The following is a 27,227-nucleotide window of genomic DNA, read 5'->3' as shown; positions in this document are numbered from 1 at the left end:
TTTGGTAGAGATGGGTTCATGAAAATTACAAAAATCCAACAGTAATTACTGATCACTGCTAGTCATTAACTCCATCTGGCATGACCCTCCAAAATCCTTTCAGAATTGCTTCTGGTGATTTGTTATAGGTCGAGTCTCGAAAATTCCGACAAATAAGCAATTCAGAACGGCTTGGTGGTAGTCATTCATTCCTCACATAATGAGCCTCCTTAGTACATTCCAATTCGCTCCTGTTGACTTGGAAGAAATCAGTTCCTGAAATAGACTCAAAATGAGAAATTCACCTTGGATGTGTGCAACAGATCAATTGGAGAAGGAATCTTCCTGAAAGACCCGAGGATTCACTTCTCGTCCTATGGTACAGAGCAGTGCGTGAAAATTATTCCAGATGAGAAAGACATGCCTAATCTGGTATCCTGATCTATTTCTCATGGAAACATCCACCAAAACACAAGTCTCTTCTCTCTTCAGGATTTGGTGGAGATTGATCGTGAAAATTGCTAAAAATGAGAAAGTTAGAACTGATCAATACTATAAATCAGTGACAAATGGAATCATCCCCCAAAAGCCTTTCAGATTCGCTTCTTGTGATTTGGTAGACATCAGTTCATGATTTGATGAAAATTACTCCAAATGAGACAGTTCTTCCTGATCAATGTTAGTCATTAATGACACTTGGAATCATCCTCCCAAATCCTTTGATAATTAACTCCTGGGGATTGTGAATAAAATCGGTTGGTGAAAATTAGTAGGAAAGAGAAAATTCATTCCTCACCCGTCTTCTGATGAATTTCCCATGGAATCATCCACCGGAAAACAATTGCATTCTCTCTTGGTGTGTTGGAAAAGATTGGTTTGTGCAAATTACTCAAAGTACGAAAATCGTTCTTTACAAGCACCTAGTGGTAAAGACTCCAGCAATCCAGATTCTCTCCTTCTGAGTTTGTAGAGATTGGTTCATGAAAATGACTAAAAAATCAAACCTTTATTACTGATCACTGCATCGAATTAGTACCTCATGGAGTCATCCTCCAAAGGCCTTTTAGCTACTCTGCTGGTCACTTGCTAGAGATGGGTAGTGTAAATTGCAAAAAATGAGACCTTCAATACGAATCAGATGTAGCCATTGATGTCTCATGCACGCTTCCTCGAAAAGCCATTCGGATTCTCTCCTGATCCTTTGGTAGAGATGGGTTCATGAAAATTACAAAAATCCAACAGTAATTACTGATCACTGCTAGTCATTAACTCCATCTGGCATGACCCTCCAAAATCCTTTCAGAATTGCTTCTGGTGATTTGTTATAGGTCGAGTCTCGAAAATTCCGACAAATAAGCAATTCAGAACGGCTTGGTGGTAGTCATTCATTCCTCACATAATGAGCCTCCTTAGTACATTCCAATTCGCTCCTGTTGACTTGGAAGAAATCAGTTCCTGAAATAGACTCAAAATGATAAATTCACCTTGGATGTGCGCAACAGATAAATTGGAGAAGGAATCTTCCTGAAAGACCCGAGGATTCACTTCTTGTCCTATGGTACAGAGCAGTGCGTGAAAATTATTCCAGATGAGAAAGACATGCCTAATCTGGTATCCTGAACTATTTCTCATGGAAACATCCACCAAAACACAAGTCTCTTCTCTCTTCAGGATTTGGTGGAGATTGATCGTGTAAATTGCTAAAAATGAGAAAGTTAGAACTCATCAATACTATAAATCAGTGACAAATGGAATCATCCCCCAAAAGCCTTTCAGATTCGCTTGTTGTGATTTGGTAGAGATCAGTTCATGATTTGATGAAAATTACTCCAAATGAGACAGTTCTTCCTGATCAATGTTAGTCATTAATGACACTTGGAATCATCCTCCCAAATCCTTTGATAATTAACTCCTGGGGATTGTGAATAAAATCGGTTGGTGAAAATTAGTAGGAAAGAGAAAATTCATTCCTCACCCATCTTCTGATGAATTTCCCATGGAATCATCCACCGGAAAACAATTGCATTCTCTCTTGGTGTGTTGGAAGAGATTGGTTTGTGCAAATTACTCAAAGTACGAAAATCGTTCTTTACAAGCACCTAGTGGTAAAGACTCCAGCAATCCAGATTCTCTCCTCCTGAGTTTGTAGAGATTGGTTCATGAAAATGACTAAAAAATCAAACCTTTATTACTGATTACTGCATCTAATTAGTACCTCATGGAATCATCCTCCAAAGACCTTTTAGCTACTCTGCTGGTCACTTGCTAGAGATGGGTAGTGTAAATTGCTAAAAATGAGACCTTCAATACGAATCAGATGTAGCCATTGATGTCTCATGCACGCTTCCTCGAAAAGCCATTCGGATTCTCTCCTGATCCTTTGGTAGAGATGGGTTCATGAAAATTACAAAAATCCAACAGTAATTACTGATCACTGCTAGTCATTAACTCCATCTGGCATGACCCTCCAAAATCCTTTCAGAATTGCTTCTGGTGATTTGTTATAGGTCGAGTCTCGAAAATTCCGACAAATAAGCAATTCAGAACGGCTTGGTGGTAGTCATTCATTCCTCACATAATGAGCCTCCTTAGTACATTCCAATTCGCTCCTGTTGACTTGGAAGAAATCAGTTCCTGAAATAGACTCAAAATGAGAAATTCACCTTGGATGTGCGCAACAGATAAATTGGAGAAGGAATCTTCCTGAAAGACCCGAGGATTCACTTCTCGTCCTATGGTACAGAGCAGTGCGTGAAAATTATTCCAGATGAGAAAGACATGCCTAATCTGGTATCCTGAACTATTTCTCATGGAAACATCCACCAAAACACAAGTCTCTTCTCTCTTCAGGATTTGGTGGAGATTGATCGTGTAAATTGCTAAAAATGAGAAAGTTAGAACTGATCAATACTATAAATCAGTGACAAATGGAATCATCCCCCAAAAGCCTTTCAGATTCGCTTCTTGTGATTTGGTAGAGATCAGTTCATGATTTGATGAAAATTACTCCAAATGAGACAGTTCTTCCTGATCAATGTTAGTCATTAATGACACTTGGAATCATCCTCCCAAATCCTTTGATAATTAACTCCTGGGGATTGTGAATAAAATCGGTTGGTGAAAATTAGTAGGAAAGAGAAAATTCATTCCTCACCCATCTTCTGATGAATTTCCCATGGAATCATCCACCGGAAAACAATTGCATTCTCTCTTGGTGTGTTGGAAGAGATTGGTTTGTGCAAATTACTCAAAGTACGAAAATCGTTCTTTACAAGCACCTAGTGGTAAAGACTCCAGCAATCCAGATTCTCTCCTCCTGAGTTTGTAGAGATTGGTTCATGAAAATGACTAAAAAATCAAACCTTTATTACTGATTACTGCATCTAATTAGTACCTCATGGAATCATCCTCCAAAGACCTTTTAGCTACTCTGCTGGTCACTTGCTAGAGATGGGTAGTGTAAATTGCTAAAAATGAGACCTTCAATACGAATCAGATGTAGCCATTGATGTCTCATGCACGCTTCCTCGAAAAGCCATTCGGATTCTCTCCTGATCCTTTGGTAGAGATGGGTTCATGAAAATTACAAAAATCCAACAGTAATTACTGATCACTGCTAGTCATTAACTCCATCTGGCATGACCCTCCAAAATCCTTTCAGAATTGCTTCTGGTGATTTGTTATAGGTCGAGTCTCGAAAATTCCGACAAATAAGCAATTCAGAACGGCTTGGTGGTAGTCATTCATTCCTCACATAATGAGCCTCCTTAGTACATTCCAATTCGCTCCTGTTGACTTGGAAGAAATCAGTTCCTGAAATAGACTCAAAATGAGAAATTCACCTTGGATGTGCGCAACAGATAAATTGGAGAAGGAATCTTCCTGAAAGACCCGAGGATTCACTTCTCGTCCTATGGTACAGAGCAGTGCGTGAAAATTATTCCAGATGAGAAAGACATGCCTAATCTGGTATCCTGAACTATTTCTCATGGAAACATCCACCAAAACACAAGTCTCTTCTCTCTTCAGGATTTGGTGGAGATTGATCGTGTAAATTGCTAAAAATGAGAAAGTTAGAACTGATCAATACTATAAATCAGTGACAAATGGAATCATCCCCCAAAAGCCTTTCAGATTCGCTTCTTGTGATTTGGTAGAGATCAGTTCATGATTTGATGAAAATTACTCCAAATGAGACAGTTCTTCCTGATCAATGTTAGTCATTAATGACACTTGGAATCATCCTCCCAAATCCTTTGATAATTAACTCCTGGGGATTGTGAATAAAATCGGTTGGTGAAAATTAGTAGGAAAGAGAAAATTCATTCCTCACCCGTCTTCTGATGAATTTCCCATGGAATCATCCACCGGAAAACAATTGCATTCTCTCTTCGTGTGTTGGAAGAGATTGGTTTGTGCAAATTACTCAAAGTACGAAAATTGTTCTTTACAAGCACCTAGTGGTAAAGACTCCAGCAATCCAGATTCTCTCCTTCTGAGTTTGTAGAGATTGGTTCATGAAAATGACTAAAAAATCAAACCTTTATTACTGATCACTGCATCGAATTAGTACCTCATGGAGTCATCCTCCAAAGGCCTTTTAGCTACTCTGCTGGTCACTTGCTAGAGATGGGTAGTGTAAATTGCAAAAAATGAGACCTTCAATACGAATCAGATGTAGCCATTGATGTCTCATGCACGCTTCCTCGAAAAGCCATTCGGATTCTCTCCTGATCCTTTGGTAGAGATGGGTTCATGAAAATTACAAAAATCCAACAGTAATTACTGATCACTGCTAGTCATTAACTCCATCTGGCATGACCCTCCAAAATCCTTTCAGAATTGCTTCTGGTGATTTGTTATAGGTCGAGTCTCGAAAATTCCGAAAAATAAGCAATTCTGAACGGCTTGGTGGTAGTCATTCATTCCTCACATAATGAGCCTCCTTAGCACATTCCAATTCCCTCCTGTTGACTTGGAAGAAATCAGTTCCTGAAATAGACTCAAAATGAGAAATTCACCTTGGATGTGCGCAACAGATCAATTGGAGAAGGAATCTTCCTGAAAGACCCGAGGATTCACTTCTCGTCCTATGGTACAGAGCAGTGCGTGAAAATTATTCCAGATGAGAAAGACATGCCTAATCTGGTATCCTGAACTATTTCTCATGGAAACATCCACCAAAACACAAGTCTCTTCTCTCTTCAGGATTTGGTGGAGATTGATCGTGAAAATTGCTAAAAATGAGAAAGTTAGAACTGATCAATACTATAAATCAGTGACAAATGGAATCATCCCCCAAAAGCCTTTTAGATTCGCTTCTTGTGATTTGGTAGAGATCAGTTCATGATTTGATGAAAATTACTCCAAATGAGACAGTTCTTCCTGATCAATGTTAGTCATTAATGACACTTGGAATCATCCTCCCAAATCCTTTGATAATTAACTCCTGGGGATTGTGAATAAAATCGGTTGGTGAAAATTAGTAGGAAAGAGAAAATTCATTCCTCACCCGTCTTCTGATGAATTTCCCATGGAATCATCCACCGGAAAACAATTGCATTCTCTCTTGGTGTGTTGGAAGAGATTGGTTTGTGCAAATTACTCAAAGTACGAAAATCGTTCTTTACAAGCACCTAGTGGTAAAGACTCCAGCAATCCAGATTCTCTCCTCCTGAGTTTGTAGAGATTGGTTCATGAAAATGACTAAAAAATCAAACCTTTATTACTGATCACTGCATCGAATTAGTACCTCATGGAGTCATCCTCCAAAGGCCTTTTAGCTACTCTGCTGGTCACTTGCTAGAGATGGGTAGTGTAAATTGCAAAAAATGAGACCTTCAATACGAATCAGATGTAGCCATTGATGTCTCATGCACGCTTCCTCGAAAAGCCATTCGGATTCTCTCCTGATCCTTTGGTAGAGATGGGTTCATGAAAATTACAAAAATCCAACAGTAATTACTGATCACTGCTAGTCATTAACTCCACCTGGCATGACCCTCCAAAATCCTTTCAGAATTGCTTCTGGTGATTTGTTATAGGTCGAGTCTCGAAAATTCCGAAAAATAAGCAATTCTGAACGGCTTGGTGGTAGTCATTCATTCCTCACATAATGAGCCTCCTTAGCACATTCCAATTCCCTCCTGTTGACTTGGAAGAAATCAGTTCCTGAAATAGACTCAAAATGAGAAATTCACCTTGGATGTGCGCAACAGATCAATTCGAGAAGGAATCTTCCTGAAAGACCCGAGGATTCACTTCTCGTCCTATGGTACAGAGCAGTGCGTGAAAATTATTCCAGATGAGAAAGACATGCCTAATCTGGTATCCTGAACTATTTCTCATGGAAACATCCACCAAAACACAAGTCTCTTCTCTCTTCAGGATTTGGTGGAGATTGATCGTGAAAATTGCTAAAAATGAGAAAGTTAGAACTGATCAATACTATAAATCAGTGACAAATGGAATCATCCCCCAAAAGCCTTTCAGATTCGCTTCTTGTGATTTGGTAGAGATCAGTTCATGATTTGATGAAAATTACTCCAAATGAGACAGTTCTTCCTGATCAATGTTAGTCATTAATGACACTTGGAATCATCCTCCCAAATCCTTTGATAATTAACTCCTGGGGATTGTGAATAAAATCGGTTGGTGAAAATTAGTAGGAAAGAGAAAATTCATTCCTCACCCGTCTTCTGATGAATTTCCCATGGAATCATCCACCGGAAAACAATTGCATTCTCTCTTGGTGTGTTGGAAGAGATTGGTTTGTGCAAATTACTCAAAGTACGAAAATCGTTCTTTACAAGCACCTAGTGGTAAAGACTCCAGCAATCCAGATTCTCTCCTCCTGAGTTTGTAGAGATTGGTTCATGAAAATGACTAAAAAATCAAACCTTTATTACTGATTACTGCATCTAATTAGTACCTCATGGAATCATCCTCCAAAGACCTTTTAGCTACTCTGCTGGTCACTTGCTAGAGATGGGTAGTGTAAATTGCTAAAAATGAGACCTTCAATACGAATCAGATGTAGCCATTGATGTCTCATGCACGCTTCCTCGAAAAGCCATTCGGATTCTCTCCTGATCCTTTGGTAGAGATGGGTTCATGAAAATTACAAAAATCCAACAGTAATTACTGATCACTGCTAGTCATTAACTCCATCTGGCATGACCCTCCAAAATCCTTTCAGAATTGCTTCTGGTGATTTGTTATAGGTCGAGTCTCGAAAATTCCGAAAAATAAGCAATTCTGAACGGCTTGGTGGTAGTCATTCATTCCTCACATAATGAGCCTCCTTAGTACATTCCAATTCGCTCCTGTTGACTTGGAAGAAATCAGTTCCTGAAATAGACTGAAAATGAGAAATTCACCTTGGATGTGCACAACAGATAAATTGGAGAAGGAATCTTCCTGAAAGACCCGAGGATTCACTTCTCGTCCTATGGTACAGAGCAGTGCGTGAAAATTATTCCAGATGAGAAAGACATGCCTAATCTGGTATCCTGAACTATTTCTCATGGAAACATCCACCGAAACACAAGTCTCTTCTCTCTTCAGGATTTGGTGGAGATTGATCGTGAAAATTGCTAAAAATGAGAAAGTTAGAACTGATCAATACTATAAATCAGTGACAAATGGAATCATCCCCCAAAAGCCTTTTAGATTCGCTTCTTGTGATTTGGTAGAGATCAGTTCATGATTTGATGAAAATTACTCCAAATGAGACAGTTCTTCCTGATCAATGTTAGTCATTAATGACACTCTGAATCATCCTCCCAAATCCTTTGATAATTAACTCCTGGGGATTGTGAATAAAATCGGTTGGTGAAAATTAGTAGGAAAGAGAAAATTCATTCCTCACCCGTCTTCTGATGAATTTCCCATGGAATCATCCACCGGAAAACAATTGCATTCTCTCTTGGTGTGTTGGAAGAGATTGGTTTGTGCAAATTACTCAAAGTATGAAAATCGTTCTTTACAAGCACCTAGTGGTAAAGACTCCAGCAATCCAGATTCTCTCCTCCTGAGTTTGTAGAGATTGGTTCATGAAAATGACTAAAAAATCAAACCTTTATTACTGATCACTGCATCGAATTAGTACCTCATGGAATCATCCTCCAAAGGCTTTTTAGTTACTCTGCTGGTCACTTGCTAGAGATGGATAGTGTAAATTGCTAAAAATGAGACCTTCAATATGAATCAGATGTAGCCATTGATGTCTTATGCACACTTCCTCGAAAAGCCATTCGGATTCTCTCCTGATCCTTGGGTAGAGATGGGTTCATGAAAATTACAAAAATCCAACAGTAATTACTGATCACTGCTAGTCATTAACTCCATCTGGCATGACCCTCCAAAATCCTTTCAGAATTGCTTCTGGTGATTTGTTATAGGTCGAGTCTTGAAAATTCCGAAAAATAAGCAATTCTGAACGGCTTGGTGGTAGTCATTCATTCCTCACATAATGAGCCTCCTTAGCACATTCCAATTCCCTCCTGTTGACTTGGAAGAAATCAGTTCCTGAAATAGACTCAAAATGAGAAATTCACCTTGGATGTGCGCAACAGATCAATTCGAGAAGGAATCTTCCTGAGAGACCCGAGGATTCACTTCTCGTCCTATGGTACAGAGCAGTGCGTGAAAATTATTCCAGATGAGAAAGACATGCCTAATCTGGTATCCTGAACTATTTCTCATGGAAACATCCACCAAAACACAAGTCTCTTCTCTCTTCAGGATTTGGTGGAGATTGATCGTGAAAATTGCTAAAAATGAGAAAGTTAGAACTGATCAATACTATAAATCAGTGACAAATGGAATCATCCCCCAAAAGCCTTTCAGATTCGCTTCTTGTGATTTGGTAGACATCAGTTCATGATTTGATGAAAATTACTCCAAATGAGACAGTTCTTCCTGATCAATGTTAGTCATTAATGACACTTGGAATCATCCTCCCAAATCCTTTGATAATTAACTCCTGGGGATTGTGAATAAAATCGGTTGGTGAAAATTAGTAGGAAAGAGAAAATTCATTCCTCACCCGTCTTCTGATGAATTTCCCATGGAATCATCCACCGGAAAACAATTGCATTCTCTCTTGGTGTGTTGGAAAAGATTGGTTTGTGCAAATTACTCAAAGTACGAAAATCGTTCTTTACAAGCACCTAGTGGTAAAGACTCCAGCAATCCAGATTCTCTCCTCCTGAGTTTGTAGAGATTGGTTCATGAAAATGACTAAAAAATCAAACCTTTATTACTGATCACTGCATCGAATTAGTACCTCATGGAATCATCCTCCAAAGACCTTTTAGCTACTCTGCTGGTCACTTGCTAGAGATGGGTAGTGTAAATTGCAAAAAATGAGACCTTCAATACGAATCAGATGTAGCCATTGATGTCTCATGCACGCTTCCTCGAAAAGCCATTCGGATTCTCTCCTGATCCTTTGGTAGAGATGGGTTCATGAAAATTACAAAAATCCAACAGTAATTACTGATCACTGCTAGTCATTAACTCCATCTGGCATGACCCTCCAAAATCCTTTCAGAATTGCTTCTGGTGATTTGTTATAGGTCGAGTCTCGAAAATTCCGAAAAATAAGCAATTCTGAACGGCTTGGTGGTAGTCATTCATTCCTCACATAATGAGCCTCCTTAGTACATTCCAATTCGCTCCTGTTGACTTGGAAGAAATCAGTTCCTGAAATAGACTCAAAATGAGAAATTCACCTTGGATGTGCGCAACAGATCAATTTGAGAAGGAATCTTCCTGAAAGACCCGAGGATTCACTTCTCGTCCTATGGTACAGAGCAGTGCGTGAAAATTATTCCAGATGAGAAAGACATGCCTAATTTGGTATCCTGATCTATTTCTCATGGAAACATCCACCAAAACACAAGTCTCTTCGCTCTTCAGGATTTGGTGGAGATTGATCGTGAAAATTGCTAAAAATGAGAAAGTTAGAATTGATCAATACTATAAATCAGTGACAAATGGAATCATCCCCCAAAAGCCTTTCAGATTCGCTTCTTGTGATTTGGTAGACATCAGTTCATGATTTGATGAAAATTACTCCAAAGGAGACTGTCATAAATATAAAGGGAAGGGTAAACCCCTTTGAAATCCCTCCTGGCCAGGGGAAAGCTCCTCTCACCTGTAAAGGGTTAAGAAGCTAAAGGTAACCTCGCTGGCACCTGACCAAAATGACCAATGAGGGGACAAGATACTTTCAAAAGCTGGGAGGAGGGAGAGAAACAAAGGGTCTGTGTCTGTCTGCATGCTGCTTTTGCCAGGGACAGAACAGGAATGGAGTCTTAGAACTTTTAGTAAGTAATCTAGCTAGGTATGTGTTAGATTATGATTTCTTTAAATGGCTGAGAAAAGAATTGTGCTGAATAGAATAACTATTTCTGTCTGTGTATCTTTTTTGTAACTTAAGGTTTTGCCTAGAGGGGTTCTCTATGTTTTTGAATCTAATTACCCTGTAAGATATCTACCATCCTGATTTTACAGGGGGGATTTCTTCATTTCTATTTACTTCAATTTTCTATTAAAAGTCTTCTTGTAAAAAACTGAATGTTTTTTCATTGTTCTCAGATCCAAGGGTTTGGGTCTGTGGTCACCTATGCAAATTGGTGAGGCTTTTTATCCAACATTTCCCAGGAAAGGGGGGGGTGCAAGTGTTGGGAGGATTGTTCATTGTTCTTAAGATCCAAGGGTCTGGGTCTGTAGTCACCTAGGCAAATTGGTGAGGCTTTTTACCAAACCTTGTCCAGGAAGTGGGGTGCAGGGTTTTGGGAAGTATTTGGGGGGAAAGACGCGTCCAAACAGCTCTTCCCCAGTAACCAGTATTAGTTTGGTGGTGGTAGCGGCCATTCCAAGGACCACGGGTGGAATACTTTGTACCTTGGGGAAGTTTTGACCTAAGCTGGTAAAGATAAGCTTAGGAGGTTTTTCATGCAGGTCCCCACATCTGTACCCTAGAGTTCAGAGTGGGGGAGGAACCTTGACATGGTGGCATAGTGGTGGGATTAACCTGAAATCATTTTGAGATCCAGTTGAGATTTTTTGAACTAGAAATACAGATTTTAAAAAGGAATTTTTTTTTCCTGTGGCTTTGAAGCAGCTTTGAAACTGAAAGCATCTTGGGTTTTCCCTGCTTTGTGGCCAAGCAGAGACAAAAGGGGATTATCTTGTGAATTGCAGGTTTTCTTTGCCTGGAGGCAGGGTACTTAACTCCTGCAGGGAAATTCACAGTCTTCCAACCCAGAGGTTTTTTTTTTTCTTTTCTTCCTAAAAGTAAATAGGGGGTGTGTGTTCTACCCATTTGCTTTTTCTTTGGGCTGGGTAAGCAGGTTTCCAAGTAGTTTGGAGGTTTTTTGCTTTAAGTTGGGCCCAGAACAGAGACAAGGGAATTGTCTTTTTCTGTAGGCTGACAATCACTATCAGAGAATAGGTATTCTATTCCAGCACAGCAAAATTTTACAGCCAAGTTTTGTTTGTTTATTTCTAAACCTCGGGTGTAAAGTTAGTTAAAAACAGAGAGGTTAGAATGACCAAATCCTCAGCTCGACTACAGCTGGAATTAGCCAAATTTCAGGCTGAGGAAAGACAAAGGGAACATGAAAGACAGATAGAACTCATGCGGCTGAAGAAGGAACAAGAAAGGGAGGCAGAACAACACCAAGCGGCTGCTCACAGGAGAGCTATGGAAGCGAGGGACAAAGAACTGGAGGAGAAGGAAAAAGAGAGGAAGTATGTGGAGGAGATGGAGAAGATAAAGGCTCAGCAGAATATCCCAACAAACCCTAGTAATCCTTCTCCAAGTACCACTTCCCATCCCAGAAAGTTCCCCACCTACAAGGCAGGCGATGATACTGAGGCCTTCCTAGAAAACTTCGAAAGGGCCTGCCTTGGATACAACCTCTCTACTGACCAGTACATGGTAGAGCTGAGGCCGCAGCTCAGTGGACCCTTAGCTGAGGTGGCAGCTGAAATGCCTAAAGAACACATGAACAAGTATGAACTGTTTAAATCCAAGGCGAGAGTCAGAATGGGGATAACACCCGAGCAGTCTCGTCGGAGGTTCAGAGCCCTAAGGTGGAAACCAGACATGTCATTTACCCGACATGCCTACCACATTGTGAAACATTGGGATGCCTGGATATCAGGAGCAAGTGTTGAATCTCCAGTAAATTTGCCCTTCCTAATGCAAATGGAACAATTCTTAGAGGGTGTTCCTGAGGAAATAGAAAGATACATCCTAGATGGGAAACCCAAAACTGTAATCGAGGCAGGAGAGATTGGAGCCAGATGGGTGGAGGTGGCAGAGAAGAAGAAAACTGGTCGCAGTTGGAGCGGAAACCAGAAGGGACCACCCCAGACCACACCCTATTACCGGGGGCCGCCCAAGGCCCCACCTACCTCCCAAAGAACCCTCCAGACCCCTTATCATCCTGCCACCCCGTTCTCCAGCAACCCTCCTCGCCCCAGTGACCCGTCAGCTGGACGATGTTTTAAATGTAACGAGCTGGGGCATGTAAAGGCCAACTGCCCCAAGAACCCCAACAGATTACAGTTCATTGCACCGGAATCACACCAGAGGTCCACAGGCCCAGATACTTCCCAGATACCCTTAGAGCGGAGGGAAACTGTGAGTGTGGGCGGGAAGAAGGTCACCGCGTGGAGGGACACCGGAGCACAAGTGTCAGCTATCCATGCTTCCTTAGTGGACCCCAATTTAATCAACCCAGAGATCCAAGTGACGATTCAACCCTTCAAGTCCAACTCTTTCAATTTGCCTACAGCCAAGTTGCCTGTCCAGTACAAGGGCTGGTCAGGAATGTGGACTTTTGCAGTCTATGATGATTATCCCATCCCCATGCTGTTGGGGGAAGACTTGGCCAATCATGTGAAGCAGGCCAAGAGGGTGGGAACGGTCACCCGCAGCCAGGCTAAACAAGCCGTGAGGCCTAGCTCTGTTCCGGAAACTGCTATCAGGACCCAGTCAGAGGTGATGGACCTGGACCTTAGGCCAATGTCTGCAACAGCAGTAGTGGATCCAGTCCCAGAGACCCAGACGGAACCAGTCCCAGAACCGGAACCAGCCGAACAACCAACACCAGACCCTGTGTCAGCACTGAATCCAGTACTTGCAACCTCAACACCAGAGGGCCCCACTGAACCTGAACTGGCAGCAGCCGATAACCCTACACAAGAGGCTCAGCCGGAGCCTGAATCCCAACATAGTGCACCAGCGGAGAGCGGTTCACAGTCAACAGAAACAGCTCCATCCCCTATATTGCTTCCAGAGGGACCAAGCCTAGGTCCACAATCCAATGAGGGACGGATGTCTCCAGCATCAAGGGAACAGTTCCAGACCGAACAGGAAGCAGATGAAAGCCTCCAGAGAGCTTGGACAGCGGCACGGAGCAACCCACCGCCTCTCAGCTCTTCTAATCGATCCAGGTTTGTTGTAGAAAGAGGACTTTTATACAAGGAAACTCTTTCTGGTGGACACCAGGAAGACTGGCATCCTCAGAGACAGTTGGTAGTTCCAACTAAATACCGGGCCAAGCTCTTGAGCTTAGCCCACGATCACCCTAGTGGCCATGCTGGGGTGAACAGGACCAAAGACCGTTTGGGGGGGTCATTCCACTGGGAGGGAATGGGCAAGGATGTTTCTACCTATGTCCAGTCTTGTGAGGTGTGCCAAAGAGTGGGAAAACCCCAAGACCAGGTCAAAGTCCCTCTACAACCACTCCCCATCATTGAAGTTCCATTTCAGCGAGTAGCTGTGGATATTCTGGGTCCTTTTCCGAAAAAGACAGCCAGAGGAAAGCAGTACATACTGACTTTCATGGATTTTGCCACCCGATGGCCGGAAGCAGTAGCTCTAAGCAACACCAGGGCTAAAAGTGTATGCCAGGCACTAGCAGACATTTTTGCCAGGGTAGGTTGGCCCTCCGACATCCTCACAGATGCAGGGACTAATTTCCTGGCAGGAACTATGAAAAACCTTTGGGAAGCTCATGGGGTAAATCACTTGGTTGCCACTCCTTACCACCATCAAACAAATGGCATGGTGGAGAAGTTTAATGGAACTTTGGGGGCCATGATACGTAAATTCGTAAATGAGCACTCCAATGATTGGGACCTAGTGTTGCAGCAGTTGCTCTTTGCCTACAGAGCTGTACCACATCCCAGTTTAGGGTTTTCCCCATTTGAACTTGTATATGGCCGTGAGGTTAAGGGGCCATTGCAGTTGGTGAAGCAGCAATGGGAGGGATTTACACCTTCTCCAGGAACTAACATTCTGGACTTTGTAACCAACCTACAAAACACCCTCCGAACCTCTTTAGCCCTTGCTAAAGAAAACTTACAGGATGCTCAAAAAGAGCAAAAAGCCTGGTATGATAAACATGCCAGAGAGCGTTCCTTCAAAGTAGGAGACCAGGTCATGGTCTTAAGGGCGCTCCAGGCCCATAAAATGGAAGCATCGTGGGAAGGGCCATTCACGGTCCAGGAGCGCCTGGGAGCTGTTAATTATCTCATAGCATTCCCCACCTCCAACCGAAAGCCTAAGGTGTACCATATTAATTCTCTAAAGCCCTTTTATTCCAGAGAATTAAAGGTTTGTCAGTTTACAGCCCAGGGAGAAGATGATGCTGAGTGGCCTGAAGGTGTCTACTACGAAGGGAAATGTGCTGGTGGTGTGGAAGAGGTGAACCTCTCCATGACCCTTGGGCGTATGCAGCGACAGCAGATCCAGGAGCTGTGCACTAGCTACGCGCCAACGTTCTCAGCCACCCCAGGACTGACTGAACGGGCATACCACTCCATTGACACAGGTAATGCTCACCCAATTAGGGTCCAACCTTACCGGGTGTCTCCTCAAGCTAAAACTGCTATAGAACGGGAGATCCAGGATATGTTACAGATGGGTGTAATCTGCCCCTCTGAAAGTGCATGGGCATCTCCAGTGGTTCTAGTTCCCAAACCAGATGGGGAAATACGTTTTTGCGTGGACTACCGTAAGCTAAATGCTGTAACTCGCCCAGACAACTATCCAATGCCACGCACAGATGAACTGTTAGAGAAACTGGGACGGGCCCAGTTCATCTCTACCTTGGACTTAACAAAGGGGTACTGGCAGGTACCGCTAGATGAATCTGCCAAGGAAAGGTCAGCCTTCATCACACATCTCGGGCTGTATGAATTTAATGTACTCCCTTTCGGGCTGCGAAATGCACCCGCCACTTTCCAAAGACTTGTAGATGGTCTCCTAGCGGGATTAGGAGAATATGCAGTCGCCTACCTTGACGATGTGGCCATATTTTCGGATTCCTGGGCAGACCACCTGGAACATCTACAAAAAGTCCTTGAGCGCATAAGGGAGGCAGGACTAACTGTTAAGGCTAAGAAGTGTCAAATAGGCCTAAACAGAGTGACTTATCTTGGACACCAGGTGGGTCAAGGAACTATCAGCCCCCTACAGGCCAAAGTGGATGCTATCCAAAAGTGGCCTGTCCCAAAGTCAAAGAAACAGGTTCAATCCTTCTTAGGCTTGGCTGGTTATTACACACGATTTGTACCGCACTACAGCCAAATCGCTGCCCCACTGACAGACCTAACCAAAAAGAAACAGCCAAATGCTGTTCAGTGGACCGGAAAGTGTCAGAAGGCCTTTAACAAGCTTAAAGCGACACTCATGTCTGACCCTGTACTAAGGGCCCCAGACTTTGACAAACCGTTCCTAGTAACCACAGATGCATCCGAGCGTGGTGTGGGAGCAGTTTTAATGCAGAAAGGACCTGATCAAGAATTCCACCCTGTAGTGTTTCTCAGCAAAAAACTGTCTGAGAGGGAAAGCAACTGGTCAGTCACTGAAAAAGAATGTTATGCCATTGTCTACGCTCTGGAAAAGCTACGCCCATATGTTTGGGGACGGCGTTTCCACCTGCAAACCGACCATGCTGCACTGAAGTGGCTTCACACCGTCAAAGAAACTAACAAAAAACTTCTTCGGTGGAGTTTAGCTCTCCAAGATTTTGATTTCGACATCCAACACATCTCAGGAGCTTCTAACAAAGTGGCTGATGCACTCTCCCGTGAAAGTTTCCCAGAGTCAACTGGTTAAAATCGTCCTTGAGATGTGGAAAATATTGTTAGTCTTTATGTACTTGGTAGTATATTTAGAGATGCATGTGTCTTATTAACTCTGTTTTTCCTAGAGCTCCAGGAAGAAATCCCAGCCAGTGTTTCACCCTAGCTGAGATTTGGGGGGCGTGTCATAAATATAAAGGGAAGGGTAAACCCCTTTGAAATCCCTCCTGGCCAGGGGAAAGCTCCTCTCACCAGTAAAGGGTTAAGAAGCTAAAGGTAACCTCACTGGCACCTGACCAAAATGACCAATGAGGGGACAAGATACTTTCAAAAGCTGGGAGGAGGGAGAGAAACAAAGGGTCTGTGTCTGTCTGCATGCTGCTTTTGCCAGGGACAGAACAGGAATGGAGTCTTAGAACTTTTAGTAAGTAATCTAGCTAGGTATGTGTTAGATTATGATTTCTTTAAATGGCTGAGAAAAGAATTGTGCTGAATAGAATAACTATTTCTGTCTGTGTATCTTTTTTGTAACTTAAGGTTTTGCCTAGAGGGGTTCTCTATGTTTTTGAATCTAATTACCCTGTAAGATATCTACCATCCTGATTTTACAGGGGGGATTTCTTCATTTCTATTTACTTCAATTTTCTATTAAAAGTCTTCTTGTAAAAAACTGAATGTTTTTTCATTGTTCTCAGATCCAAGGGTTTGGGTCTGTGGTCACCTATGCAAATTGGTGAGGCTTTTTATCCAACATTTCCCAGGAAAGGGGGGGGTGCAAGTGTTGGGAGGATTGTTCATTGTTCTTAAGATCCAAGGGTCTGGGTCTGTAGTCACCTAGGCAAATTGGTGAGGCTTTTTACCAAACCTTGTCCAGGAAGTGGGGTGCAGGGTTTTGGGAAGTATTTGGGGGGAAAGACGCGTCCAAACAGCTCTTCCCCAGTAACCAGTATTAGTTTGGTGGTGGTAGCGGCCATTCCAAGGACCACGGGTGGAATACTTTGTACCTTGGGGAAGTTTTGACCTAAGCTGGTAAAGATAAGCTTAGGAGGTTTTTCATGCAGGTCCCCACATCTGTACCCTAGAGTTCAGAGTGGGGGAGGAACCTTGACAGAGACAGTTCTTCCTGATCAATGTTAGTCATTAATGACACTTGGAATCATCCTCCCAAATCCTTTGATAATTAACTCCTGGGGATTGTGAATAAAATCGGTTGGTGAAAATTAGTAGGAAAGAGAAAATTCATTCCTCACCCATCTTCTGATGAATTTCCCATGGAATCATCCACCGGAAAACAATTGCATTCTCTCTTGGTGTGTTGGAAGAGATTGGTTTGTGCAAATTACTCAAAGTACGAAAATCGTTCTTTACAAGCACCTAGTGGTAAAGACTCCAGCAATCCAGATTCTCTCCTCCTGAGTTTGTAGAGATTGGTTCATGAAAATGACTAAAAAATCAAACCTTTATTACTGATCACTGCATCGAATTAGTACCTCATGGAGTCATCCTCCAAAGGCCTTTTAGCTACTCTGCTGGTCACTTGCTAGAGATGGGTAGTGTAAATTGCAAAAAATGAGACCTTCAATACGAATCAGATGTAGCCATTGATGTCTCATGCACGCTTCCTCGAAAAGCCATTCGGATTCTCTCCTGATCCTTTGGTAGAGATGGGTTCATGAAAATTACAAAAATCCAACAGTAATTACTGATCACTGCTAGTCATTAACTCCATCTGGCATGACCCTCCAAAATCCTTTCAGAATTGCTTCTGGTGATTTGTTATAGGTCGAGTCTCGAAAATTCCGACAAATAAGCAATTCAGAACGGCTTGGTGGTAGTCATTCATTCCTCACATAATGAGCCTCCTTAGTACATTCCAATTCGCTCCTGTTGACTTGGAAGAAATCAGTTCCTGAAATAGACTCAAAATGAGAAATTCACCTTGGATGTGCGCAACAGATAAATTGGAGAAGGAATCTTCCTGAAAGACCAGAGGATTCACTTCTCGTCCTATGGTACATAGCAGTGCGTGAAAATTATTCCAGATGAGAAAGACATGCCTAATCTGGTATCCTGAACTATTTCTCATGGAAACATCCACCAAAACACAAGTCTCTTCTCTCTTCAGGATTTGGTGGAGATTGATCGTGTAAATTGCTAAAAATGAGAAAGTTAGAACTGATCAATACTATAAATCAGTGACAAATGGAATCATCCCCCAAAAGCCTTTCAGATTCGCTTCTCGTGATTTGGTAGAGATCAGTTCATGATTTGATGAAAATTACTCCAAATGAGACAGTTCTTCCTGATCAATGTTAGTCATTAATGACACTTGGAATCATCCTCCCAAATCCTTTGATAATTAACTCCTGGGGATTGTGAATAAAATCGGTTGGTGAAAATTAGTAGGAAAGAGAAAATTCATTCCTCACCCATCTTCTGATGAATTTCCCATGGAATCATCCACCGGAAAACAATTGCATTCTCTCTTGGTGTGTTGGAAGAGATTGGTTTGTGCAAATTACTCAAAGTACGAAAATCGTTCTTTACAAGCACCTAGTGGTAAAGACTCCAGCAATCCAGATTCTCTCCTCCTGAGTTTGTAGAGATTGGTTCATGAAAATGACTAAAAAATCAAACCTTTATTACTGATCACTGCATCGAATTAGTACCTCATGGAGTCATCCTCCAAAGGCCTTTTAGCTACTCTGCTGGTCACTTGCTAGAGATGGGTAGTGTAAATTGCAAAAAATGAGACCTTCAATACGAATCAGATGTAGCCATTGATGTCTCATGCACGCTTCCTCGAAAAGCCATTCGGATTCTCTCCTGATCCTTTGGTAGAGATGGGTTCATGAAAATTACAAAAATCCAACAGTAATTACTGATCACTGCTAGTCATTAACTCCATCTGGCATGACCCTCCAAAATCCTTTCAGAATTGCTTCTGGTGATTTGTTATAGGTCGAGTCTCGAAAATTCCGAAAAATAAGCAATTCTGAACGGCTTGGTGGTAGTCATTCATTCCTCACATAATGAGCCTCCTTAGCACATTCCAATTCCCTCCTGTTGACTTGGAAGAAATCAGTTCCTGAAATAGACTCAAAATGAGAAATTCACCTTGGATGTGCGCAACAGATAAATTGGAGAAGGAATCTTCCTGAAAGACCCGAGGATTCACTTCTCGTCCTATGGTACAGAGCAGTGCGTGAAAATTATTCCAGATGAGAAAGACATGCCTAATCTGGTATCCTGAACTATTTCTCATGGAAACATCCACCAAAACACAAGTCTCTTCTCTCTTCAGGATTTGGTGGAGATTGATCGTGAAAATTGCTAAAAATGAGAAAGTTAGAACTGATCAATACTATAAATCAGTGACAAATGGAATCATCCCCCAAAAGCCTTTTAGATTCGCTTCTTGTGATTTGGTATAGATCAGTTCATGATTTGATGAAAATTACTCCAAATGAGACAGTTCTTCCTGATCAATGTTAGTCATTAATGACACTTGGAATCATCCTCCCAAATCCTTTGATAATTAACTCCTGGGGATTGTGAATAAAATCGGTTGGTGAAAATTAGTAGGAAAGAGAAAATTCATTCCTCACCCGTCTTCTGATGAATTTCCCATGGAATCATCCACCGGAAAACAATTGCATTCTCTCTTGGTGTGTTGGAAGAGATTGGTTTGTGCAAATTACTCAAAGTACGAAAATCGTTCTTTACAAGCACCTAGTGGTAAAGACTCCAGCAATCCAGATTCTCTCCTCCTGAGTTTGTAGAGATTGGTTCATGAAAATGACTAAAAAATCAAACCTTTATTACTGATCACTGCATCGAATTAGTACCTCATGGAGTCATCCTCCAAAGGCCTTTTAGCTACTCTGCTGGTCACTTGCTAGAGATGGGTAGTGTAAATTGCAAAAAATGAGACCTTCAATACGAATCAGATGTAGCCATTGATGTCTCATGCACGCTTCCTCGAAAAGCCATTCGGATTCTCTCCTGATCCTTTGGTAGAGATGGGTTCATGAAAATTACAAAAATCCAACAGTAATTACTGATCACTGCTAGTCATTAACTCCACCTGGCATGACCCTCCAAAATCCTTTCAGAATTGCTTCTGGTGATTTGTTATAGGTCGAGTCTCGAAAATTCCGAAAAATAAGCAATTCTGAACGGCTTGGTGGTAGTCATTCATTCCTCACATAATGAGCCTCCTTAGCACATTCCAATTCCCTCCTGTTGACTTGGAAGAAATCAGTTCCTGAAATAGACTCAAAATGAGAAATTCACCTTGGATGTGCGCAACAGATCAATTCGAGAAGGAATCTTCCTGAAAGACCCGAGGATTCACTTCTCGTCCTATGGTACAGAGCAGTGCGTGAAAATTATTCCAGATGAGAAAGACATGCCTAATCTGGTATCCTGAACTATTTCTCATGGAAACATCCACCAAAACACAAGTCTCTTCTCTCTTCAGGATTTGGTGGAGATTGATCGTGAAAATTGCTAAAAATGAGAAAGTTAGAACTGATCAATACTATAAATCAGTGACAAATGGAATCATCCCCCAAAAGCCTTTCAGATTCGCTTCTTGTGATTTGGTAGAGATCAGTTCATGATTTGATGAAAATTACTCCAAATGAGACAGTTCTTCCTGATCAATGTTAGTCATTAATGACACTTGGAATCATCCTCCCAAATCCTTTGATAATTAACTCCTGGGGATTGTGAATAAAATCGGTTGGTGAAAATTAGTAGGAAAGAGAAAATTCATTCCTCACCCGTCTTCTGATGAATTTCCCATGGAATCATCCACCGGAAAACAATTGCATTCTCTCTTGGTGTGTTGGAAGAGATTGGTTTGTGCAAATTACTCAAAGTACGAAAATCGTTCTTTACAAGCACCTAGTGGTAAAGACTCCAGCAATCCAGATTCTCTCCTCCTGAGTTTGTAGAGATTGGTTCATGAAAATGACTAAAAAATCAAACCTTTATTACTGATTACTGCATCTAATTAGTACCTCATGGAATCATCCTCCAAAGACCTTTTAGCTACTCTGCTGGTCACTTGCTAGAGATGGGTAGTGTAAATTGCTAAAAATGAGACCTTCAATACGAATCAGATGTAGCCATTGATGTCTCATGCACGCTTCCTCGAAAAGCCATTCGGATTCTCTCCTGATCCTTTGGTAGAGATGGGTTCATGAAAATTACAAAAATCCAACAGTAATTACTGATCACTGCTAGTCATTAACTCCATCTGGCATGACCCTCCAAAATCCTTTCAGAATTGCTTCTGGTGATTTGTTATAGGTCGAGTCTCGAAAATTCCGAAAAATAAGCAATTCTGAACGGCTTGGTGGTAGTCATTCATTCCTCACATAATGAGCCTCCTTAGTACATTCCAATTCCCTCCTGTTGACTTGGAAGAAATCAGTTCCTGAAATAGACTGAAAATGAGAAATTCACCTTGGATGTGCGCAACAGATAAATTGGAGAAGGAATCTTCCTGAAAGACCCGAGGATTCACTTCTCGTCCTATGGTACAGAGCAGTGCGTGAAAATTATTCCAGATGAGAAAGACATGCCTAATCTGGTATCCTGAACTATTTCTCATGGAAACATCCACCAAAACACAAGTCTCTTCTCTCTTCAGGATTTGGTGGAGATTGATCGTGAAAATTGCTAAAAATGAGAAAGTTAGAACTGATCAATACTATAAATCAGTGACAAATGGAATCATCCCCCAAAAGCCTTTTAGATTCGCTTCTTGTGATTTGGTATAGATCAGTTCATGATTTGATGAAAATTACTCCAAATGAGACAGTTCTTCCTGATCAATGTTAGTCATTAATGACACTTGGAATCATCCTCCCAAATCCTTTGATAATTAACTCCTGGGGATTGTGAATAAAATCGGTTGGTGAAAATTAGTAGGAAAGAGAAAATTCATTCCTCACCCGTCTTCTGATGAATTTCCCATGGAATCATCCACCGGAAAACAATTGCATTCTCTCTTGGTGTGTTGGAAGAGATTGGTTTGTGCAAATTACTCAAAGTACGAAAATCGTTCTTTACAAGCACCTAGTGGTAAAGACTCCAGCAATCCAGATTCTCTCCTCCTGAGTTTGTAGAGATTGGTTCATGAAAATGACTAAAAAATCAAACCTTTATTACTGATCACTGCATCGAATTAGTACCTCATGGAGTCATCCTCCAAAGGCCTTTTAGCTACTCTGCTGGTCACTTGCTAGAGATGGGTAGTGTAAATTGCAAAAAATGAGACCTTCAATACGAATCAGATGTAGCCATTGATGTCTCATGCACGCTTCCTCGAAAAGCCATTCGGATTCTCTCCTGATCCTTTGGTAGAGATGGGTTCATGAAAATTACAAAAATCCAACAGTAATTACTGATCACTGCTAGTCATTAACTCCACCTGGCATGACCCTCCAAAATCCTTTCAGAATTGCTTCTGGTGATTTGTTATAGGTCGAGTCTCGAAAATTCCGAAAAATAAGCAATTCTGAACGGCTTGGTGGTAGTCATTCATTCCTCACATAATGAGCCTCCTTAGCACATTCCAATTCCCTCCTGTTGACTTGGAAGAAATCAGTTCCTGAAATAGACTCAAAATGAGAAATTCACCTTGGATGTGCGCAACAGATCAATTCGAGAAGGAATCTTCCTGAAAGACCCGAGGATTCACTTCTCGTCCTATGGTACAGAGCAGTGCGTGAAAATTATTCCAGATGAGAAAGACATGCCTAATCTGGTATCCTGAACTATTTCTCATGGAAACATCCACCAAAACACAAGTCTCTTCTCTCTTCAGGATTTGGTGGAGATTGATCGTGAAAATTGCTAAAAATGAGAAAGTTAGAACTGATCAATACTATAAATCAGTGACAAATGGAATCATCCCCCAAAAGCCTTTCAGATTCGCTTCTTGTGATTTGGTAGAGATCAGTTCATGATTTGATGAAAATTACTCCAAATGAGACAGTTCTTCCTGATCAATGTTAGTCATTAATGACACTTGGAATCATCCTCCCAAATCCTTTGATAATTAACTCCTGGGGATTGTGAATAAAATCGGTTGGTGAAAATTAGTAGGAAAGAGAAAATTCATTCCTCACCCGTCTTCTGATGAATTTCCCATGGAATCATCCACCGGAAAACAATTGCATTCTCTCTTGGTGTGTTGGAAGAGATTGGTTTGTGCAAATTACTCAAAGTACGAAAATCGTTCTTTACAAGCACCTAGTGGTAAAGACTCCAGCAATCCAGATTCTCTCCTCCTGAGTTTGTAGAGATTGGTTCATGAAAATGACTAAAAAATCAAACCTTTATTACTGATTACTGCATCTAATTAGTACCTCATGGAATCATCCTCCAAAGACCTTTTAGCTACTCTGCTGGTCACTTGCTAGAGATGGGTAGTGTAAATTGCTAAAAATGAGACCTTCAATACGAATCAGATGTAGCCATTGATGTCTCATGCACGCTTCCTCGAAAAGCCATTCGGATTCTCTCCTGATCCTTTGGTAGAGATGGGTTCATGAAAATTACAAAAATCCAACAGTAATTACTGATCACTGCTAGTCATTAACTCCATCTGGCATGACCCTCCAAAATCCTTTCAGAATTGCTTCTGGTGATTTGTTATAGGTCGAGTCTCGAAAATTCCGAAAAATAAGCAATTCTGAACGGCTTGGTGGTAGTCATTCATTCCTCACATAATGAGCCTCCTTAGTACATTCCAATTCGCTCCTGTTGACTTGGAAGAAATCAGTTCCTGAAATAGACTGAAAATGAGAAATTCACCTTGGATGTGCGCAACAGATAAATTGGAGAAGGAATCTTCCTGAAAGACCCGAGGATTCACTTCTCGTCCTATGGTACAGAGCAGTGCGTGAAAATTATTCCAGATGAGAAAGACATGCCTAATCTGGTATCCTGAACTATTTCTCATGGAAACATCCACCGAAACACAAGTCTCTTCTCTCTTCAGGATTTGGTGGAGATTGATCGTGAAAATTGCTAAAAATGAGAAAGTTAGAACTGATCAATACTATAAATCAGTGACAAATGGAATCATCCCCCAAAAGCCTTTTAGATTCGCTTCTTGTGATTTGGTAGAGATCAGTTCATGATTTGATGAAAATTACTCCAAATGAGACAGTTCTTCCTGATCAATGTTAGTCATTAATGACACTCTGAATCATCCTCCCAAATCCTTTGATAATTAACTCCTGGGGATTGTGAATAAAATCGGTTGGTGAAAATTAGTAGGAAAGAGAAAATTCATTCCTCACCCGTCTTCTGATGAATTTCCCATGGAATCATCCACCGGAAAACAATTGCATTCTCTCTTGGTGTGTTGGAAGAGATTGGTTTGTGCAAATTACTCAAAGTATGAAAATCGTTCTTTACAAGCACCTAGTGGTAAAGACTCCAGCAATCCAGATTCTCTCCTCCTGAGTTTGTAGAGATTGGTTCATGAAAATGACTAAAAAATCAAACCTTTATTACTGATCACTGCATCGAATTAGTACCTCATGGAATCATCCTCCAAAGGCTTTTTAGTTACTCTGCTGGTCACTTGCTAGAGATGGATAGTGTAAATTGCTAAAAATGAGACCTTCAATATGAATCAGATGTAGCCATTGATGTCTTATGCACACTTCCTCGAAAAGCCATTCGGATTCTCTCCTGATCCTTGGGTAGAGATGGGTTCATGAAAATTACAAAAATCCAACAGTAATTACTGATCACTGCTAGTCATTAACTCCATCTGGCATGACCCTCCAAAATCCTTTCAGAATTGCTTCTGGTGATTTGTTATAGGTCGAGTCTTGAAAATTCCGAAAAATAAGCAATTCTGAACGGCTTGGTGGTAGTCATTCATTCCTCACATAATGAGCCTCCTTAGCACATTCCAATTCCCTCCTGTTGACTTGGAAGAAATCAGTTCCTGAAATAGACTCAAAATGAGAAATTCACCTTGGATGTGCGCAACAGATCAATTCGAGAAGGAATCTTCCTGAGAGACCCGAGGATTCACTTCTCGTCCTATGGTACAGAGCAGTGCGTGAAAATTATTCCAGATGAGAAAGACATGCCTAATCTGGTATCCTGAACTATTTCTCATGGAAACATCCACCAAAACACAAGTCTCTTCTCTCTTCAGGATTTGGTGGAGATTGATCGTGAAAATTGCTAAAAATGAGAAAGTTAGAACTGATCAATACTATAAATCAGTGACAAATGGAATCATCCCCCAAAAGCCTTTCAGATTCGCTTCTTGTGATTTGGTAGACATCAGTTCATGATTTGATGAAAATTACTCCAAATGAGACAGTTCTTCCTGATCAATGTTAGTCATTAATGACACTTGGAATCATCCTCCCAAATCCTTTGATAATTAACTCCTGGGGATTGTGAATAAAATCGGTTGGTGAAAATTAGTAGGAAAGAGAAAATTCATTCCTCACCCGTCTTCTGATGAATTTCCCATGGAATCATCCACCGGAAAACAATTGCATTCTCTCTTGGTGTGTTGGAAAAGATTGGTTTGTGCAAATTACTCAAAGTACGAAAATCGTTCTTTACAAGCACCTAGTGGTAAAGACTCCAGCAATCCAGATTCTCTCCTCCTGAGTTTGTAGAGATTGGTTCATGAAAATGACTAAAAAATCAAACCTTTATTACTGATCACTGCATCGAATTAGTACCTCATGGAATCATCCTCCAAAGACCTTTTAGCTACTCTGCTGGTCACTTGCTAGAGATGGGTAGTGTAAATTGCAAAAAATGAGACCTTCAATACGAATCAGATGTAGCCATTGATGTCTCATGCACGCTTCCTCGAAAAGCCATTCGGATTCTCTCCTGATCCTTTGGTAGAGATGGGTTCATGAAAATTACAAAAATCCAACAGTAATTACTGATCACTGCTAGTCATTAACTCCATCTGGCATGACCCTCCAAAATCCTTTCAGAATTGCTTCTGGTGATTTGTTATAGGTCGAGTCTCGAAAATTCCGAAAAATAAGCAATTCTGAACGGCTTGGTGGTAGTCATTCATTCCTCACATAATGAGCCTCCTTAGTACATTCCAATTCGCTCCTGTTGACTTGGAAGAAATCAGTTCCTGAAATAGACTCAAAATGAGAAATTCACCTTGGATGTGCGCAACAGATCAATTTGAGAAGGAATCTTCCTGAAAGACCCGAGGATTCACTTCTCGTCCTATGGTACAGAGCAGTGCGTGAAAATTATTCCAGATGAGAAAGACATGCCTAATTTGGTATCCTGATCTATTTCTCATGGAAACATCCACCAAAACACAAGTCTCTTCGCTCTTCAGGATTTGGTGGAGATTGATCGTGAAAATTGCTAAAAATGAGAAAGTTAGAATTGATCAATACTATAAATCAGTGACAAATGGAATCATCCCCCAAAAGCCTTTCAGATTCGCTTCTTGTGATTTGGTAGACATCAGTTCATGATTTGATGAAAATTACTCCAAAGGAGACTGTCATAAATATAAAGGGAAGGGTAAACCCCTTTGAAATCCCTCCTGGCCAGGGGAAAGCTCCTCTCACCTGTAAAGGGTTAAGAAGCTAAAGGTAACCTCGCTGGCACCTGACCAAAATGACCAATGAGGGGACAAGATACTTTCAAAAGCTGGGAGGAGGGAGAGAAACAAAGGGTCTGTGTCTGTCTGCATGCTGCTTTTGCCAGGGACAGAACAGGAATGGAGTCTTAGAACTTTTAGTAAGTAATCTAGCTAGTTATGTGTTAGATTATGATTTCTTTAAATGGCTGAGAAAAGAATTGTGCTGAATAGAATAACTATTTCTGTCTGTGTATCTTTTTTGTAACTTAAGGTTTTGCCTAGAGGGGTTCTCTATGTTTTTGAATCTAATTACCCTGTAAGATATCTACCATCCTGATTTTACAGGGGGGATTTCTTCATTTCTATTTACTTCAATTTTCTATTAAAAGTCTTCTTGTAAAAAACTGAATGTTTTTTCATTGTTCTCAGATCCAAGGGTTTGGGTCTGTGGTCACCTATGCAAATTGGTGAGGCTTTTTATCCAACATTTCCCAGGAAAGGGGGG

This window comes from Eretmochelys imbricata, unplaced genomic scaffold (assembly GCF_965152235.1).
Source record: "Eretmochelys imbricata isolate rEreImb1 unplaced genomic scaffold, rEreImb1.hap1 Scaffold_29, whole genome shotgun sequence".
NCBI lineage: Eukaryota > Metazoa > Chordata > Testudines > Cheloniidae > Eretmochelys > Eretmochelys imbricata.
This window is presented reverse-complemented; position numbering follows the sequence as displayed.